The 20,576-nt window shown below is 37.6% G+C and overlaps 1 long non-coding RNA gene across 1 annotated transcript in view; it reads left to right on the top strand.

The window, feature by feature from the left end:
• LOC102178931 overlaps window positions 1-19,104 on the top strand; it is a 66,727-nt gene extending 47,623 nt beyond the window's left edge. Inside the window, exons 20-29 of the long non-coding RNA XR_001919374.1 lie at window positions 1,792-2,746; window positions 4,584-4,748; window positions 7,700-7,770; window positions 8,532-8,567; window positions 8,832-8,889; window positions 10,065-10,177; window positions 11,706-11,848; window positions 17,161-17,447; window positions 18,056-18,276; window positions 19,098-19,104. This is a non-coding gene — a long non-coding RNA (ankyrin repeat domain-containing protein 26). The remainder of the gene's footprint in view (window positions 1-1,791; window positions 2,747-4,583; window positions 4,749-7,699; window positions 7,771-8,531; window positions 8,568-8,831; window positions 8,890-10,064; window positions 10,178-11,705; window positions 11,849-17,160; window positions 17,448-18,055; window positions 18,277-19,097) is intronic.

The raw sequence follows: 20,576 nt of genomic DNA, 5'->3' as shown, positions 1-20,576 counted from the left end.
CAGTTATCAATAGGGATAATTCTTCTAATTGACTGTTAAAATGTTAGAAATATAGCATAGTCTCAAGAAAGTTTTTTTTATGAAATTTAGTCTGTTTAAATGTATAGAGAGCTAAGGCTCTTACTGTGAGGTAACTGCATAGGTTAGGTATCAGATGCAGTGTTTTTAAAGCTAGCAAGTAGCGCTGTTTATTGAATTATAGTTGATTTACAGTATTGTATTGTTTCAGGTATTCAGCACAGACGTTCAGCTATATATATATATGTGTGTGTGTGTGTATATATATGTATATATGTATATATATATACACACACATATATAGGGCTTCCTTGCTGGCTCATACAGTAAAGAATCCGCCTGCAATACAGGAGACCTGGGTTTGATCCTTGTGTTGGGAAAGTCCCCTGGAGAAGGAAATGACTACCCACTCCAGTATTCTTGCCTGGAGAATTCCATGGGCAGAGGAGTCTGATGGGCTACAGTCCATGGGGGTTAAAAAGAGTCAGACATGACTGAGTGACTAACACACATGCACACACACACACACACACACACACACACACATATTCCTTTTCAGATTTTTCTTGTAGAGTATTAAGTGTAGTTCTTTATGTTGATCCTTGTTGGTTATTTTATATATCAGTTCAGTTTCAGTTCACTTGTGTCTGACTCTTTGCGACCCCATGGACTGCAGCACGCCAGGCCTCCCTGTCCATCACCAACTCCCGGAGTTGACTCAAACCATGTCCATTGAGTTGGTGATGCTATCCAACCATCTCATCCTCTGTCGTCCCCTTTTCCTCTTGCCTTCAGTCTTTCCCAGCATCAGGGTCTTTTCAAATGAGTCAGTTCTTCCCATCAGGTGGCCAAACTATTGGAGTTTCAGCTTTACCATCAGTCCTTCCAATGAACATTCAGGACTGATTTCCTTTAAGATGGACTTGTTGGCTCTCCTTGCAGTCCAAGGGACTCTCAATAGTCTTCTCCAACACTACAGTTCAAAAGTATCAATTCATATATTTCATATATACTAGTGTGTATATATTAATCCCAACATCCTAATTTCTCCCTTCCCATACCTCCCTTTCACCTATGGTGACCGTAAGTTTGTTTTCTATGTCTGTGAAGCTTTCTGTTTTGTAAATAAGTTCATTTTTAGATTCTACATGTAAGCAGTATGATATAATACTTGTCTTTGTCTGACTTACTTCACTTAGTGTGATAATGTCTAGGTCCAGCATCCCTGTTGCTACAAATAGCATTTCATTTTTATATGGCATAGCAGTATTCCATTGACCCACTCCAGTGTTCTTGCCTGGAGAATCCCAGGGACGGGGAGCCTGGTGGGCTGCCGTCTATGGGGTAACACAGAATCGGACACGACTGAAGTGACTTAGCAGCAGCAGCAGTAGCAGTATTCCATTGTACAAATATACAATGTCAGATGCAATTTTTAAGTGTAGTCCGATCTATACATCTTTTGTTTAAGCCTTCCCAAGTTTGTTGTAATTCAAAGAAAAGCCTTTCCAGTTCTGAGCTTCTTGAAAAGTCTCCTGGGGTTTCTTTTATACTTTCATGGACTTGTTTTCTTCAATTAAAGTTTTGAACTTTTGGGTATTTCTGCTTGTATAAAGTCTGAGATTTGTATCGAACCTTATTTTTTCCATTTGGAGACACACTTGGTGCTGTCTTTTCATTGTATAAACATAGAGGTTAGTTTTTCATTTGAGAGGAAATCATGGAATGTCACTGTATTGAGTACTAGCTAAAAGTCTCCTTTCTTTCACTTAGGTTTCTGATAGTTGTGAAGAAGCAAAGGACCTGTTGTGCAAAAACCACGTGCTGCAGGATGAACTTGCCATGCCAAGACTGGAGATAGATGCAGTGAAAAATCAGCACCAGGGAAAAGGAAAAGAAATATTTTGATGACATTGAAATTGTAAAAGGAAAGAATGATATCTTCAAAAGGCAATAAAACTGAATGAGGAATCATCAACAAAGACTACGTCCCAATATATTGAGCCAGCTTAATGCTCTGACAGCTGAGAATACAATGCTAAACTCTAAGCTGGAGAATGAAAAGAAAGCAAATGAAGACTGGAAATGGAAGTGGAATCCTACCGTTCTAGACTGGCTGCTGCCTCAGACAATCATGATCAAAGTCAGACATCAAAAAGAGACCTGGAATTTGCCTTCCAGAGAGCAAGAGATGAGTGGTTACACTTGCAAGACAAAATGAAGACCGATGTGGCTAACCTGAAAGATAACAAGGAGATGCTTTCCCAGCAACTTTCTAGAGTGGAAAGTAAGTTCATTAACCTAGAAATTAAGCTGCATCACACGAGATTCTCTCAGAGAAAAGATTTTGATATTAGAATGTGTCCAGAGAGACCTAAGCCAAACAGAGTGTCAAAAGCAGGAAACTGAACACACGTATCAGAATGAACAAGGCAAAGTGAATAAATATATTGGAAAGCAGGAATCCTTAGAGGAGAAATTATCTTGACTCCAGAGTGAAAATATGTTGCTCCGACAGCAACTGGATGATGCACAAAACCGAGCCGACAGTAAAGAGAAGACGGTCATTAGCGTCCAAGACCAGTTTCAGCAGATCGTGAGAAAACTTAAGGCCAAACATGAGAAACAAGGTCTGATGCTGGAGGAAAGAAACAAGGAGTTAATCAAGGAGTGTATTCATTTAAAAGAGAGAATGTGTCAGTACGAAAATGAGAAAGCAGAAAGAGAAGTGAGTATCCAGAAGAAGAAATTCTCAGACTTCCTGAAAGAAAGTTCACAGTGATTCTTGATTCTGGCTAAATGTTGAATATAGTTGAACATAAAAAATACATAGGCTGTGAATCTATGGTCTCTACACCAGCCTAAAAGCACACCTTGCATCCAGCAAATAAAAATTAGACCCAAGAGATGCTTTACTTTGAGTAGAGACATCGTATTCCTTGTGAAATGTTAAGGGATTCAGTTCTAAATTACTAATGTAGATAGTATTAGTAATTTACTCTTTTAGGATAAGAATTTTAATGTTTATGTTACCACATTTCAGTATCATGATGAAGCTGAGAAATGAAATGCTCAAACCTAAAATGAATATTTCAAAATAAAGTTTCAGTTACATGGATTACCTTGACAGTCAATTCCAGGTTTCCCAGATGCTATATTTTATATATTGTACTTTGGCTTCAGTAGCTTGTCATACCTTTTTGATGTATTTGTTGGTATAATTTTAATTTTATTTATATCAATTTGAATTAACTTGGGAAAATTTCAGCCTTGAATCATTTTTTTATGGCCTCTCAACACTTTAAAGGCATCTATTTGTCATTGAATCATAATTTGGGACTTGAGTGGTGAGCTTTAGCCAAACTATTCCTGATTTAATCTTCCCACTGCATTTATGTTATTTACTTAGAGCATTTTTACAATTTGCTCATAATTCTCATTTTAAGGATCAATTAGTATCATTTGAATATAAGTTTGTCCACTAAAAATGAAGGATGGCAGAATTCATGAGCAGCAGGAATAGAGTGAGTCAGGGAGAGGGTCGTAGGGGCTGCGGTCTGGAGGCAGGTGGAGGTTAGGATATCGAGGCTTCTTGAAGGCTATGGGAGCAACCTTATTTCTTAAATTTCATTTTTCTTTTATATTGGAATATGGTTGATTTACAATTTTGTGTTAGTTTCAGATGTACAGGAAATTGATTCAGTTATTCCCACACGTATATCCATTCTTTTTCAGTCCTTTCCCAGGTAGGTGACTACAGAGTACTGAGTAGAGTTCCCTCTGTTCTCCAGTAGGTCCTTACCGTTAGCCAAGGGCAAAGGTGGGGAGGAGGGAGAAATTGGGAGTTTGGGATTAATATAGACATACTCAGTTCGGTTCAGTTCAGTCACTCAGTCGTGTCCGACTCTTTGCGACCCCATGAATTGCAGCACGCCATGCCTCCCTGTCCATCACCAACTCCCGGAGTTCACTCGGACTCACATCCATCGAGTCGGTGATGCCATGCAGCCATCTCATCCTCTGTCGTCCCCTTCTCCTCCTGCCCCCAATCCCTCCCAGCATCAGAGTCTTTTCCAATGAGTCAACTCTTCGCATGAGGTGGCCAAAGTACTGGAGTAAGCAATAAGGGAATAGCTTCATTTTTCTGCTGAGGTAGGAATCTATTGGAAAGATCTGAGCACTGATTGGAATATGTGAAGATCTTTGAGTTAATGAAAGTTTCTAATAAAGAAGGAAAGGAAAATGTTTCCACAGTGTGGAATTTTCCATCACTTTTCCCACCTACACACTCATTTCTGGACATGAGGTGGTGAAGCTATGCAGGTTTATTGGGAGGGGCAGGGCATGGACAGTGGGGCCGCATCCTTTGTCTGAGTAACTTAATATCAGGAAGGCTGGAGGGTGGCCCCTTCTGTGTCTGTAATCAAACTCAGTGAGGAGGAAAAAGAAGGTGGGTTGCTATCTGTGGTGATAATTTTCAAAGTACATATGTTGGAGTTATCTATTATTAACATAATGTAATAGTAAAGTGATTTGATAAACTCAGTGACAGAGCATCTTATTAGGCGGTTGTGAGACAACTTCAACAAGAACTGGCTGATACCCTCAGAAAGCAGTCTATATCAGAGGCGTCACTGGAGGTCTTGTCACGTTATCGTGCCAACTTAGAAGTTGAGGCACAGGATTTAAAGAAGAACTTATGTCAACTCACAAGTCAGGAATGTATGAAAGTGAATGTGTTGACTGTTTATATGTAGGATAAAGTGTTTTAGGACACTCGTTTTCATGGACAGCTTTCTTTTGTATTTTCATTGCAAGTAATTTACTATAATTTTATTTTCTTTATAGTGCACTCATTTCTAAAACGACTTTCATTCTGTCATTTGCATTATATATGTTTTTTCTTATATTATTTACCCTTAGGAAAGTTAAGAATTGTGTAGCATTCTTCACAGAAGTTGAGAGACTGTTTCTTTGAAACAATACTATTTTGGTGTGATACCTGTATTGCCATGATAAGGCAAGCCAGATAAAATCAGAGAATGTTTAATGAAATGTTTCAGGTAATTATCATTTCTCATCTTCACTTATGTCAGTGACTTCAGAGTTATATATATATATTTATTTCATAGATTTCAGAATAACTTATGCAGAAAGGGTATTATACAAACTAGTTGAAGTTAAGCAAAGCCTTCTTTTCATTTTAGATATATTATAAAAGCCTGGAGGTACTCAGATGGTGTATAGTATGTACATCCAAAATAGAGAATTAAGATTATTTAGACCCTGCCATTAGATTTTTAAAAAAGCTATTGAAATATAATTCATGTGTCATATAATTCACCCACTGAAAATGTGTAGTTCACTATTTCTTAGTGTAGAAAGGTGTCACCTGTGACCAATTTTAGAGCCTTTCCATCACCCCAAAAAGGAAACCCCATATCCCTTAGCTGCCCCTCATGGCCCCCCATCTCCCTCAGTCCCAGGCAAACACCAGTGTAGTATCTGTCTCGGGCTTTCATATAAACGGAATCACACAGTGTGTGCTCCTTTGTGATGAGCTTTTCTCATTTGGTGTCATGTTTTTGAGTTTCATCCATGTTATAGCACGTTATCAGTTCTTCTATTTCTGTTAATTGTAAAACAATAAACAGTATGTGGCTAAGCCGTTTATCCATTCACCAGTTGATGAAGCTTTGGGCTGTTTCCACTTTGAGGCTATTAATAATGCTGCTGTGAACACTGATTTACAAGTTTCTGTGTGGACACGCTTTTCTTTTCCTGTGGTTGGATTTTATCCTCAGAGTTAACTGGCTGATTTCGCCTTTTCTTGGCCTTTGCTCAGACTGTCCTTTCGGTGTTCACAGTTTTGTTTTCTCTTGGGTAGTCCTCCATTTATTCAGACCTGGTGCCCAGTCTCTTATCCATGGAGCTTTTCTGATGGTCCAGTTCTCATTGAGCCTTTTCTCTTTAACCTTTCTCATCTAGTCTGTGAAGAATATTTTAGCCCTTAATTTTATATTGTCCTTTTTTTCATGAGGGAGGATCTTGTCTAAGTATACATTGGTTTAACAGGGAATACTTATTGATATGCACAATACTTGTCTGCATAAATGGAAAATATTTTAGCTTAGCAGTTGTTAGGACACAACTAAGTACTTTTTACCACATCAATAATTTCTTCTTGGAGATACTGGTATAGTAAAACTTTTATTAAGAAACTAAATTCTATTAGTCTAATAGAACAGAATTGTTCAATTAAACACTCATTTTTTTCCCCTGACTCTGGAATAAAAATGTAAAATTTCCTTCTTTCCTTATGCAGCCAGAAGTGGGATTTATGGATTTCTAGCCTTTTACCAACTGTGAGGTTCTGGAGTTGGCGTCTCTGATATCCGTAGCTTGTAACCTTAATTTTCTCATCCGAGTACTTGCTAGACATTAACAGTTCCTGGGAATGAATTGATTCAGAAAACTTTGATTTAGCAGTAGAGTAATATTTCCATGGCAGTGACTTCACCCTTCCTCTGACGGTCATGTAAGTTCTGTACCACTCCATCCAGGAGGTGCTATTTGCATATTAACCCGTGGTCATTGTCCACTGTATAGTACAGAGAGGAAGTAAGTTACAAATTATTATAAGTGGAGAACACTGCTAGTTGGTTAGTGGAGTCAGTGAACATTCTTGAAGTACTGGATGCATATGTTCTGGGCCTCGTGCTCACCCTTATTGCCATTTGCAATGGTATGGAGAGTGATTTCAGTGTGATTTGTGTTGAAGACGATTTCTGTTGGCATGACATCTGCCTGATATATCAAATTGTTTTGCAGATAAAATACAGTGACCGTAATAATGCCAATTACAAACAGTTCTTATTCTATGCCACTTCCTCTTCTAAATAGTTTATGTATGTGGTTAGTCACTCAGTCGTGTCCAATTCTTTGTGACCTCATGAACAGTAGCACACCAGACTCCTCTGTCCATGGGATTCTCCAGCCAAAAATACCGGAGCGGGTTTCCTTCTGGCAATACTGGAGCCATATGCTTCTCTAAAGTACATTATGTAAACTCCGCAATATAATCTTCCAAAAAGCCCACTGAGGTTGATGCTACCATTATCTCCATTTTATGGATGGAGAAACTGAGATACAGAAAGGTTAAGTGATTTGCTCTAGGACACGCAGCTCAGATCTGATGGAACTGTGACAGAGGCCCATGCATTCTGGCTCCCGTGTAGCTACTGCCTCTCACACTAGGTTGTCACCAACAGCAGTGTTAGCTCTCATAACTACTGGAAGATCTGTGGTCATTTACATATGTGAATATTTAAAGTGATGGCGTATGTGGAGCCTGGATTAAAAAAAATTTTTGTTTACCATAAGGTAGTTTTCTGTCTTTCCCCATCTGAGTAGTTTATAAATTTGTGTGTTTATTTGAGAAAATCTGATTTAAAGCATGGATGATGTTGTGTTTGAGTGCTGGAGGAGAGGTCAGTAACGTGTAGAGTGCAGACAGGAAATATTTTCACTTTGTGGACTGTAAGGTGTCTGTTGTAACAACTCATCTCTGCTGTATGGCAGGAAAGCAGCTGTTAACAATATGCAGACAAAAGAGACAAAAACCAATGATGGCGGATTTACTAGGTTATTAGTAGTTAAAACAGTTGTTTTTTCTTTTTAGTTGCAAGAAGCACAGGATCAACTTACAGAGGCTGTGAGATGTGCTGAGAAAACACAGGATCACGTCCAAAAGTATGACTTAAAGCAGCTTAGAAAATAAGTATAAAGCAGATAAACAGTATAATATGAGAATAGATCAACAGTGATAATAAACATATTATCATGAAGCTGTGTAACATTTCAGCTTTGAGCTTTTGTGAGATGCATAATTTCCCCCCATTATTTCCATATTTTGCACATTATCCACAAGTAAAAAGTGAAAGCTTTAATCGCTCAGTCGTGTCTGATTCTTTGCAACCCCATGGGCTCTAGCCTTCCAGGCTCCTTTGTCCATGGAATTCTCCAGGCAAGAATCCTGGAGTGGGTTGCCATTCCCTTCTCCAGGGGATCTTCCTGACGCAGGGATCGAACCTGGGTCTCCTGCATTGCCAGCAGATTCTTTACCATCTGAGCCACCAGGGAAGGCGATTAGTCACAAACAGAAAAACAGTACAGTTGCCAAATCATCTACTTTGCAAAATTCTAAGAACCTATGTAATTGAACCTGCAGATATTTGTTCAGAAACAGTGTGATATTTTAAAAATCTATGTGTGAAGGAATGCCGTGACAGTCCAAGGGTTAAAACTATGCCTTCCAAGGCAGAGGGTGTGGGTTTGATCCCTGGTTGGGGAGCCAGGACCCCACGTGCCTCACAGCCAAAAACCCAAAACATAAAACAGAAGCAATATGCAGTCAATTCAATAAAGACTTTAAAAATGGTCTATGTCCAAGAAAAATCTTTAAAAAAATAATCTTATGTGTGAGAATAATTATTTTTAAATCTGCATTTTAGGCTTGAAATTGAAAATGCCGAGTTACAAACTACAGTCATGGGAGAATGGCATTGAAACATGTATACTATCATGTAAGAATCGAATCGCCAGTCTATGTCCAATGCAGGATACAGCATGCTTGGGGCTGGGGCACGGGGATGACCCAGAGGGATGTTGTGGGGAGGGAGGTGGGAGGGGGGTTCATGTTTAGGATCGCATGTACACCCGTGGTGGATTCATGTCAGTGTATGGCAAAACCAATACAGTATTGTAAAGTAAAATAAAGCAAAAAAAAAAAAAAAAATGCTAATGTTAAAAAAAAAAAAGCAAGCGGGCAAAATTGAACAGCTTCAGAAAAACCTGTTAAGTACAAGATTGGTGAGTCAACGTCTTAATTTCTGTCATACTGAGAAAGGATTTTAATTTTTTTACTAGTAATATATAAGGATATTTTGGACAATGTGAAAAGTTTCATTGATTAGCTTATTGTATTTTTATTGATACTGCTTGCTACTAGTACTGTGGTTCCTCTATAGAAGAAGTCGACTGAATTCATAAAATTAATGATTTTTATAGTAAGATTTTAATTTAAAAAATTGTGACAGTCCAAAAGCAATATTTCATATAGACCACATTTTGTTTGTTCATTCATCTGTCAATGAAATTCCACTTTCTGACTATTGTTAATAATGCTGCTTTGAGCATTGGTACGCAAACATCTATTTGAGTCCAGAAATTTGAGTAATGATTTGATTGAGAATTTTGAGTTTCTTTTGTAATCCAGATCTTTCTGTGAGATTTTTGAGAATGAATAATTTTAAATATTGTAGTTTGTTCTCTTCATTAAGAATAAATACTATAATGTAAGAAATGAATCGCCAGTCTAGGTTCGATACAGGATACAGGATGCTTGGGGCTGCCAGAGAGATGATATGGGGAGGGTGGTGGGAGGGGTGTTCAGGGTTGGGAACTCATGTACTTCTGTGGTGGATTCATGTCAATGTATGGCAAAACCAAAACGGTATTGTAAAGTAAAATAATAAAAAAAAGAATGAATACTATGTCTGTATAGAACCATTTTTCTGAACGAATGTATTTTTCATTTGTTGGATTTTTTTTTTAAGAGATAAGGTTGCATGGGAATTTTTCAATGATTATTTTAGTAAGGTGTGACTTAACAAAACCTGGAATACCTTGAACAATTATGAAAATTATTTTAGAACATCTCTAGAAAGTAAAATGTAAACATAGGCAGTCTTTTAAAAAACTTTCATTAACATTTAGTATTTTATGTGTAAAAGGCTCTATTTTTAGCAAACAAATGTTGGCAATTTAAATTCCAGATAAGTGATGAAATGAAAAATAATTTTAAGTTGTTTTAAGAAAAGTCATCAATTTTGAAATCTGTTATTGGCATCAATCAGTTTTAATAACTGTGTTTACTATAAATTCATATTAGTTTGTGAACTCATGAGAAATAATATTTTTAAGAAAGAATATAAAGTCTCTCTAGGTATTTAAAAATAATTTTCTCAAATTGTTTTTTTTCTAAGTCTGAGGATGAAAAGGAACAATTAAAGAAATACATTGAATTAAAATAATCTCTGGAAGATAGCTTGGACCAAGAAAAGAAGAAAAACAGTGAGTTAGGAAAAAAGATTACTGGGTAAGATTTTAATATTTCTGATAACGTCAATTATTTTATTTTATTTAAAACCTTAGACACAAATTCATTTTTTTGTGTATTTTCATAATTAAACACATTATCCTATTTCAAAGTTTACTGTGGAAAGTCAGCACAATCTGAAATGTTTTTGAGTGCAGCACTGTTATACTTATCTGTAATGATTTCTAAAACAGTAACAACTGTGCCTCTGCATATAGTAATGTTACTCTCTTCCTCATCATCTATGCTGAATTTTTACTTCTGCAAAGTATCTTTGTTCTTTTTGGTAATCCTGCCTTCTTTTAATTGTGTTCCTTCCCTTCATCATTCAAGTAATTTATTATCTAAAAACCTACCTGTGTTATTGTTGAACAACATTAAAAAGTATCTTGATTTGGCTTATATTTTCTTTTTGCCCCCAAATTTTAGTTATAAAATGTACATACAAAAATCTATGTGTAACTTAAAGAATAATAAAATTAGTGACCATGTTTTGATCAGTAAGATAAAAAACTGCTTCTGTTTTTCTTTCTGAGTACGGTTAATCCTCATCATCTACAGATTCAGCCAACCCAAGATAAAAAGTATTCAGGGGAAAAAATTTTAGAAAGTTCCAAAAAGCAAAACTTGGATTGGTCTCAAGCTGGCAACTATTTCCATAGTGTTTACACTGTATTTATAACTATTTACAAAGTGTTTACATTGTATTAGATAATGTAAGAGATCTAGGGATGACTGAAAGTATAGGGAAGACGTGCTTAGGGAGACTTGAGCATCCGTGGATTTGGTATCCACTGAGTGTTGGGGGATTTTTGAACCAGTCCTCTGTGGATGCCAAGTGATGATTATACAAAGAGTTCTTCTCTGATTCTCATTAATATTTTTCTCTTTTAATTTTCTCTACATTGCTTTGCATTTTGTTAACAATGTGCTGGGCAAGATTTCTATATCTCTTAAAACAGTCTTGAAGAGACTGGTACACTCTCTTTTCTGACTTCCTTTCTTCTAAAACTCTCAGCCTGGGTTATTTCCCGCTTAACTCAGGCTCCAAAGGCTTTTCTTTTTTTTCAGTTTTGAGTGAGACTCTTGTTGGTTTTTTGTATCTACTTTCTTTTCTTTTTGTAGAGGTTGTGGTCAGTAGGAACAAACGTGTCTTGTGTCTTTTCAAATAACATTCATAAATCATATCTCTTCATCTTTAGCTTGAATGCTAATCTCTGGTTTACAACTAATATTTAATACTAAATTCATATTTCACACTAGCATGCTAAAAATTGATGTTAACTTAGTTATAAGAACTCATATATTACATATATCACACACAGTATATTTAAATGTGATAAAATTTTTCTTCATAATATTTATCTAAGATTAGAATTTAGTTATTATGCTTTCAAGGAATATTAAATTTGAATAACGAGAAAGGATTATAACTTATAAATTTGTTTGCTTTATCTGATAGAACATATATGTTTAATTATCAAATATCTGCTCTTAAAGAACTTACTCATTCTATACATTTCCACAGATTCAAGAAACTTTTAAAAATGACAAGAAGGAAGTTAAATGAATAAGAAAATGGAGAGCTTAGTTTCCATGAAGATTTAAAAACCAGTCAACAGAAATGGATATTCAAATTAATATGCTAAAACATAAGGTAATTTTTAATCAGTTTTAGAACCCCCAAATCACTTAATTTGGGGAAATATAATCATTCCATGCTTTGAACAGTGAAACACAGATTTGTCTATTAATTTTTTAGGTTGGACACCAGTAAAAAAGACAGCTTTTCCCCATATCATTTTTAGATAAAAAGGGCACACTCTTACTCTCTCTGTCTTGTACCATGGCTGGTGATCTGAAGCTGAGCAGCACAGCATTAATGACCCCAAAGTATCCGTTGTTTTTGGTGACAGGTTTGTGAAATCTAATGAACATACCATGAAGTTCTTTCATTTAAACTGTACAGTTCAGTAACTTTATTGTGTTTAAAGGGTTCTACAGGCATTACCACGTTAGAACATTTTCATCACCCTCCAAAGAAATCACCCTGTGCCAGTTTTCCCTTCCTGATCTTCCCAGCCTGAGGGAAACATGACTCCACTCCCTGACTGTGTAGATGTCCTTTTTCTGGACATTTCGTGTCAGTGGAGTCACACAATATGGGATCCTTTATGACCGCCTTCTTTCATTTAGCATATTTTCAAGGTACGTCTAATATATATCAGTATTTCCTTGCTTTTATTGCTCAATAATTGCCTTTGACTGTGTGGATCACAATAAACTGTGGGAAATTCTGAAAGAGATGGGAATACCAGACCACCTGACCTGCCTCTTGAGAAATCTGTATGCAGGTCAGGAAGCAACAGTTAGAACTGGACATGGAACAACAGACTGGCTCCAAATAGCAAAAGGAGTACATCAAGGCTATATATTGTCACCCTGCTTATTTAACTTCTATGCAGAGTACATCATGAAAAACGCTGGACTGGAAGAAACACAAGCTGGAATCAAGATTGCTGGGAGAAATAGCAATAATCTCAGATATGCAGATGACACCACCCTTATGGCAGGAAGTGAAGAGGAGCTAAAAAGCCTCTTGATGAAAGTGAAAGAGGAGAGTGAAAAATGGCTTAAAGCTCAACATTCAGAAAATGAAGATCATGGCATCTGGTCCCATCACTTCATGGGAAATAGATGGGGAAACAGTGGAAGCAGTGTCAGACTATTTTTTTGGGCTCCAAAATCACTGCAGATGGTGACTGCAGCCATGAAATTAAAAGACGCTTACTCCTTGGAAGAAAAGTTATGACCAACCTAGATAGCATATTCAAAAGCAGAGACATTGCTTTGCCGACTAAGGTCCATCTAGTCAAGGCTATGGTTTTTCCTGTGGTCACATATAGATGTGAGAGTTGGACTGTGAAGAAGGCTGAGCACCGAAGAATTGATGCTTTTGAAGCATGGTGTTGGAGAAGACTCTTGAGAGTCCCTTGGACTGCAAAGAGATCCAACCAGTCCATTCTGGAGGAGATCAACCCTGGGATTTCTTTGGAAGGAATGATGCTAAAGCTGAAGCTCCAGTACTTTGGCCATCTCATGCCAAGAGTTGACTCATTGGAGAAGACTGATGCTGGGGGGCAGGAGGAGAAGGGGACGACAGAGAATGAGATGGCTGGATGGCATCACGGACTCGATGGATGTGAGTCTGGATGAACCATGGGAGTTGGTGATGGACAGGGAGGCCTGGCGTGCTGCAATTCAGTTCAATATACAACTGAATATTCTATTGTATGGACGTTCCACATTTTATTTATCCATTCATCATCTGATGGACCTTTGGGGTTGTTTCTAATTTTTGGCTAATGTCAGTAATGTTGCTGTGAACATTTATGTCTAAGTTTTGATGTGAACATATTTTTTCACTTCTTTTGGGAATACAGTTATGAATAGAATGCTGTATTACACAGCAACTCTGTTTAACCTTTTGAGGACCTGCCATACTGTTTTTCAGCATGGCGGCATCATTTTATATTTTTATCCAAGGTATGTAAAACATTCCCATTTCTATACATTCCTGTCAACACTAGTCATTACCTGTCTCTGTGAGTATAGCCATCCTAGCAAGTATGAAGTGGCATCTCGTGGTGTTTTATTTCTCTCTCTGAGGAGAGGACAATGAAGATTGAGTTCTAGATTAGTAACTACTCAAAGCTACCCACCTCTTTTAGAATTTCAGTAAATTGAGATGAGGTCAAAAGTCTGATTTTGGTAATTAAACTATTTCTAGTTACTTCTTATAGTTCAAATCATATGTCTCATTGCTTACTAGTCTTCATTGTTTTCAAACTTGGGCAGAAATTCTGAGTCACACCTGCCTATTTGTAAGAAATTGTGATTGAAGGGAACCCTGATAACACTTCTTCCTGAGTAGTTCTTAAGTCTTTCTTCTAGTTATATGCTTCTTCTCCTCAACATTGTCATTAAAACTCTTACCCTTTATTATATTCCAGTTTATAAGATCAGTTTCTACCTGCATTTAAGTTATGCTTTTATTTTCTCTTTTTCAAAAATCCATTTTTCTGTTTTTTCCTAATCAGCTTGAAGTTTAGTGGCTTCAATAAACAACACTGGTTTCGTTCAAAATCTACACTTAGGAAACGGTGGCCAGGACAGCTGGCTTCTTGTCCCCTCGGCTTCAGATGGGGCAGCTCGAGGGCTGGGGACTGGAATTGGGTGAAGGTGTGTTCATTCCCATGTCTGATAGTTGGTATCTGTGGTTGGCTGGACTTTGGTGAAGGCAGACAAGTGAAACACCTACCCTGAACACCTAGGCTCTCTTTGCAGCCTGGGCTTACTTGCAACATGGAGCCTGGTTCCCAGGTTGAGAGCCAGGAAAAAGCTCTGCCGCCTTGTCTAACCTCGCTTTGCAGTTCACACGGCATCACTTTCATCATCTTCTGTTTAATAGGAGCAAGTCACTTATACTTGGCCTATATTCTACCTTTTTTACAGAATCAAGTTTTAAAAACTAATGGGTACATTTAAAAACTAGCACAGTAACTCACTGGCCACAATTTTTTATATTCCTTCCAATGAAAAATACCCTTTTCCCTACTCATTCCCTCACAAATCTCAGTTGTTAAGTGTGAGGCCCAGGCTCAAGTAGAGGTCTTACCATCTTCATCAGGTACAGATGGCACATGGGGATGAGGTTTCTGGGTGTGATTTCTAGAGTGTGACCCTGTGAGCACAACCCTCTCAGTACTAAGACTTGAGAACTAAAGGGACAAGTTATCTGCCACCCACACCCCCACCATTCTGCTGAAACGGGAGGCACCGTGGTCCATGGCAACTCTGAGGTTCAGTTTGGTGCTGCCAGCTCTTTGATGAGGACTTGGTCCTGCCCATAGGAGTGCTTCTCCTTTGCTCTACCCTCTGAGCTCTGTGTGCGTCCTTTTCATAAGAAATGACCTCTATCTGTAGCTGAGTCATGTTTCTTAAGCCAGCTTCCTCTTTATTGAACTTCAAAGAAAATCCCGAAGGCCTATTCTCATTTGTATGTCGTGGTCTCTGTTAGGCCAGGCACTGTTTTTTGCTGTCAAGGTTCTATTTAAAGCTTTTAGTGTCCTGTGAATTGGATTGGGATTCACATCATTGGAGAGGCTACCCTCACAAATCTTTTTTGAGAGAAGCTCTGCACCTTGGGCTTCTTATGAAGCTTTGTAGGATAATGTCTTTAAAATTCTTATGCCCTTAAGATCTTTAAAGGAATTTGAGGCACCACGTTAAGTCTTTTCAGGGTCCTAATGAAGGGTTTTATAGTCTACAGGCTTCACCTTTAGACCATGTTTTCCTGGCAGCACCCTAGATTTGATCTTAGCCCAGAAGCTGTTTCTGTCTTTTAGCATCATGTGACCACTGGACATGTGGAGATGCTGTAAAGGAGATAACAGATATTGAACCCAAATATAATTGAGCCTTGTTCCTTTATATTTAATAATCCTCCCCCTTTTTTTTGATAGCTTATCCCTCTCATTGATGTTACTTTCAGCTGGTTCTTAGCAAGAGTTTCCTTTCCCCTGTGTTTCAGTGTCGTTTTTCTTCTCTTGCCTAGAAGCTGTCACCAGCAGCCTCTTTAAGGGCCATCAGGATTCAGTTTACCATGTCATGAAGCCCTTTGGGTTTTCATTTCTTTCTTTGCATCCATTCAGATCTCACCTACCTCCAGGTTGAAAGGCATTCTCACATCTTTTAGTTCTTTTTTAATGGTACTTTTAATATCAGTATCTGTGCCAGGTATTTATTGCCAGCAAATTGTATAATAAACCACGTCAAAGCCTAGTGGCTCAAAACAGCATTTACTTTGTTCACAAATTTGTGTTGAGGCAAGGCTCAGTGAGTGAGGCCAGCATGTTTCTTTTCCAGTTGGCATCAGCTGGGATGTCGTGAAGGTGGGGACCAGAGTCATCTGAAGATTAGTTCATGCACATGTCTGGCAGTTGGAGCCGGCTTTTGGATGAGACATTAGTTGGGGGCGGTCAGTGGGGGCACTGACAAGGTGCTCAGTATGTGGTCTGGACTTCTTTGCAGCGTAGTGACTGATGCTAAGGGTGGGCTTGCCCATAGAGCAAACGTCAGTTTCCCCAGACTCTGTCCAGTAGAAATCAGTTACTGAGGCCAGCACATATTTAAGGGGAGGGAATTTCAGAGAAAAGTGTCCAAGAATTTGTAGACAGTTTTAATACCACCACCTCCACTCACCTCGACTTACAGAGTAATCATTCTGTCTAAAGGAAAGTTCTTTGCAACTCGGTGTCACTGAAATTCCTGCAAATTTTGTTTGTTGTTTTGTTTGGTATGTTCTGTTCTGTGAAAAGTAACAAATGGTTACCAAAATGAAGCATTTGTTGTTGTTGTTGTTCAGGAAAATGTATGGATCATCTCACTAAGCTATTAGGAGATGGGATTTCTTTAACCTTTTGAATTATTTTTCTTTGGAATGCAGTTCAAATTAGCAAAAACTATTCATAGTTCAGAAAAAGACTTATGGGATTAGTATCCATATTTATAATATTTATTAATGAAAGTCTTATTTTCACAATCTTCTTTTGGGAAGTATTTATTAACTCAGCCCTAAGTAACTCAATACAGTATCCCTCAAACTTCTTTAAAACATGGGGCATTAAGATGGGGCGAAGGAGTAAGGGACATTCTACTAAGAGGTGACTTGTAGTCATTTTATGGAAAAAATACAAAAGAGTATAAAATCAAGTGCAAATGTTCTGTGACAAAGATGATGACAGTGAAGAATATATTTTGTGCCTCTTGGTGGTTTGAACTTCTTTCTTGATTCTCTGAGTAATCCCTGGTCCTACATTCTACAATACAGATACCATTGTATCTATTTGATCCTGGGTTTGAGTTAGGCTGTGCTCAGTCCACTTTCTTCATTAGCAAACAGTATCATTTTATTCTTGAAGACTGATAATCCTTGAAACTGCATCTTCAAAATGTCTGCACCTGGATGCAAAAAATCAAGTTCTTCGAGAGGAGTTATTATCTATGAAAGGAATGCAAAAGAAATGTGAAAAACTAGAGAAGAATAAAAAGAAGTCGGAGCAAGAAGTAGTGAACCTCAGAAGTCATATAGAAATGAATATGATAGAACACAGTCAAGTAGAGCAGTATAAAGGGGAGATTGAAGAAAGGGCGAGACAGGATCTCGTAGAGAAATTAAAGGAAGTCAACCTATTTTGCAGGTTAATTTGTTCATCTGTCATGTGCTTGAATTCACCTAATTGTAAATTACATTTTGGATCTATACAGCTTATGGGTTTCCTCTACTTCCCTTAGAGCAGTTGGTTTGCTGGTTTTCTGGAAGGAAGGGGACACTTGTTTCTCCCTTTAAATATTTCCGTTTCCATCACAGTTATCACCAAATTGACCTATCAGAATGATTCTCACTAGAGAATCCTTTCATTTATAAGACCAATTGGTATAAAGCAAGACTACTAGGAGGAAAAGAAAATATTGTGGTTTAGAACTGGTACCATCCTCTTGAATTATTTTTAAGTTGTCTTGTTCAGTTTTTAAAATTTTAAGTTGATCCTCTTGTTCTTTGAATTATCAGATTATATAAGCACCACTATAACAATAATTCCACTTTCATTTTATAATTCTCATGTAATTCACTTCACATTGATGATAATTGTTTTAAACTTCTGCTTTTTTTTTAAACCTTTAAAATTGCTTTCTGAATCACTGGCTCAAAACTAAAGGGAGCAAATATAATTTTCTAGGTTAATGATTATTTCTATTTTTATTTTTTAATTTTTTGATTATTTAAAAAATGTTATCTTTTAAAATTTGCCTTAGATACAAGCAGCTCTCAGGAGAACTTAGAGCAGTTACAAGAGAAGAATAATGCTTCCATAAGAAGTCAGCTGGAACTCAGAATTAAATAAAGACTTGGAATCTGAACTCTCCAAGGTGAAAACTTTGCAAGAAGATTCTCATAAAGCAGAATTGGAAAAATATAAGCAACTCTACCTAGTAGAACTAGAAGTTAGAAAATCATTGGAAGGTAAACTAGACAGGTAAGCCAAAACACAGAATCACAGAACGTAAATTTAGTTCATTAATTTGTCTCTAAAGCCTAATTTTTCTAGAGTGCAGTTCATGAGATTAGTAGGAAGTGAAGGCTAACTAAATGGTCATTGCTAGAGGGCGCCCTAAGACAAACAATTAATACTGTGTCCTTTTAAGTTTTACCACACAGAGTTGGAAATGACTGAAGTGACTTAGCAGCAGCAGCATACTGCATAAAGGCATGCTTGTGAAATTGGGGGCAATTAACATAACACAGGAGTGAAAGACAGGATAATTCACAGAGTGGCTAGAAATAGTATGGTGACCTGACTGGGTGGGGGGGGGGTGTGGAGGATGGAAAGGCACCTCCAGTGCCTAGTCCAGGTTTCCCCACTGTCTGAAAGCAGAGCATTCCTAGGAAGCCTTTCATAAGCCAAAACAGCATACAGCAAAGAAGTAGGTACCCGAGGGCACGTTCTGCTAGTTTAAGCCTAAAATGAGTACGCACAAGTGAGGCACAGGTGCTCCCACATAGGGTTTGGGGTTGTGGTGACTTGACACTGAGATGTGGGGTGTGGCTTCCAGGGAAGGAGCCCAGTTGGGCCAGTCTCCCTGCTTAGGGAGCATGATGCCTTTTACTGTAAAATGTACACTGAACCTTTTTATATGAAATCAAAAAGTCTCTTAAAATTTTTTTTTTAAAATTATCAAAAACAGATGCTGATGTAGGCCTTTCCTAGAAGTAAAGAAACATAAAGTGAACTTTGGAAAAGCAGGGGATACTTGTAATTGTTCCTGGTGCTGTTTTAGCTCTTTTCCTCCCCTCTAGATTGTGACTCTAGATGATTCCTCAGAGCCAAAAGCTTAATTTCTTTTTTTTTTTTTTAATTTTTTTTCCAAAAGCTTAATTTCTCCAAGGTCAAGAGTGAAACATGTATACAAGGTGGTGAAAGCAAATGCTTGAAAGTGGCTTTGTGGGATGGGGTGTTTCTTCATCCCTGAACTGTTTCCTGGAGGCAGGTGTGTCCCAGAGGGCAGCAGGTGTCACTGTGAGGCCACCTCCCTTTCTCTCTGATGCCCTTTCTCTCCTCTCCCAACTGTGACTTGTTACTTGAAGAGCCCTAGACACGTGTGTACTTCTTTAGAACACGGTTACAACTATCAGTCTGAGTGAACTCTGGGAGTTTGTGATGGACAGGGAGGCCTGGCATGCTGCGATTCATGGGGTCGCAAAGAGTCAGACCCGACTGAGCGACTGAACTGAACTGAACTGAACTAAGTAAAAGTCATAATTAGCTGTGCTAATAAAGGAGACATAAATTTTATGATTTTTTTGTCTCAGAGTTCTTGATTTTAAGAGATACTTACTAAATTATTAAATTTCTTGAGAAGCTGCATTTAAATTCTACTTTAGAAATGAAATCTTATTGCCTAATATCCAAAAGTATTCTTTCAGATGTTTCACTTCCTTTCTAATTGATTTCAGTTGGCAATGGTTCATAACCATTTTCAAGCTCTGCTGTACCCAACGAAGTTTTTCTGCCTCTAAGCATAAGTGAATCACTGGTGTCTAAACACTAACCGTAAATAGATGCTTTTTGTTTAAAGGAATCCTAGATAAATCCTTTTTATGAATTAAATAAACTTACAATACTAAACCAAAACATTAATTTCTAGTTTTAGCTTAACATTTTTTGTCATTTTCTTACATAAATTTTGTCATTTCTTACAAAAATGACATTTTTGTCATTTTCTTTAATTGCTATTTTACCTATAGCATTTTTATTTAAAATTAAAAAAAACAATCTTGCTGAGCATTTGTAGAATATTTCTAGATTTGTAGTTAATTCAAACATTTAAACATTATAAATGAAGCTCACTTTATCTCTATCTTGACATCACCTGGATGAATGGTATCTAAGATGGCAATGATGGGGAGTCTTGAAATTGCAACCAGTTTTCACTGTTCAATCATTTTGATTAAAATATCCATTTCAGTCAGTGCACACAGGTTTATGGTTTTGATGGTGTTTTCCTGATATTTGTGATGTACGGAAAAGTGACCCTTGTTAAATTCAGTCTCAACCTGTTTTCTCATTTGACTTCTTGCCATCGTAGGAGAGCAATTAAGGTTTCTTTCACAGCACTGCATCTACACTGGGTCTTAGTTCTTGAGAGCTGTGAAACTGGAGGATGTGCTGTAGCTGTGCGGTCACAGTGGTCCTCCGAACACTTCATCCCAAGTCAGACACTTCCCCATGCAGGCCTAAAGGAGGAAGCAAATGCTTGACCCCCATCCCAGACACAG

This window comes from Capra hircus, chromosome 17 (genome assembly GCF_001704415.2).
Source record: "Capra hircus breed San Clemente chromosome 17, ASM170441v1, whole genome shotgun sequence".
Taxonomy (NCBI): Eukaryota; Metazoa; Chordata; class Mammalia; order Artiodactyla; family Bovidae; genus Capra; species Capra hircus.
Note: the sequence above shows the minus strand (reverse complement) of the source record. Positions and strands in the feature narration are given on the sequence as shown.